This window comes from Sinocyclocheilus rhinocerous, unplaced genomic scaffold, assembly GCF_001515625.1.
Source record: "Sinocyclocheilus rhinocerous isolate Xijiao unplaced genomic scaffold, SAMN03320098_v1.1 scaffold1023, whole genome shotgun sequence".
NCBI lineage: Eukaryota > Metazoa > Chordata > Actinopteri > Cypriniformes > Cyprinidae > Sinocyclocheilus > Sinocyclocheilus rhinocerous.
The window spans coordinates 61,386-61,627 of NW_015638986.1; positions in this window are offsets into that span (position 1 = coordinate 61,386).

The following is a 242-nucleotide window of genomic DNA, read 5'->3' on the forward strand; positions in this document are numbered from 1 at the left end:
TTTGCAGACGACACTACAGTCATCGGTCTCATCCAGGACGGCGACGAGTCTGCTAACAGACAAGAGGTTGAGCAGCTGGCTGTCTGGTGCAGTCACAAAAACCTGGAGCTGAACACACTCAAAACGGTGGAGATGATAGTGGACTTCAGGAGAAATCCCCCTGCTCCCCCTTCTCACTATCATGGACAGCCTTGTGGCTGCAGTGGAGTCATTCAGGTTCCTGGGCACAACCATCTCTCAGG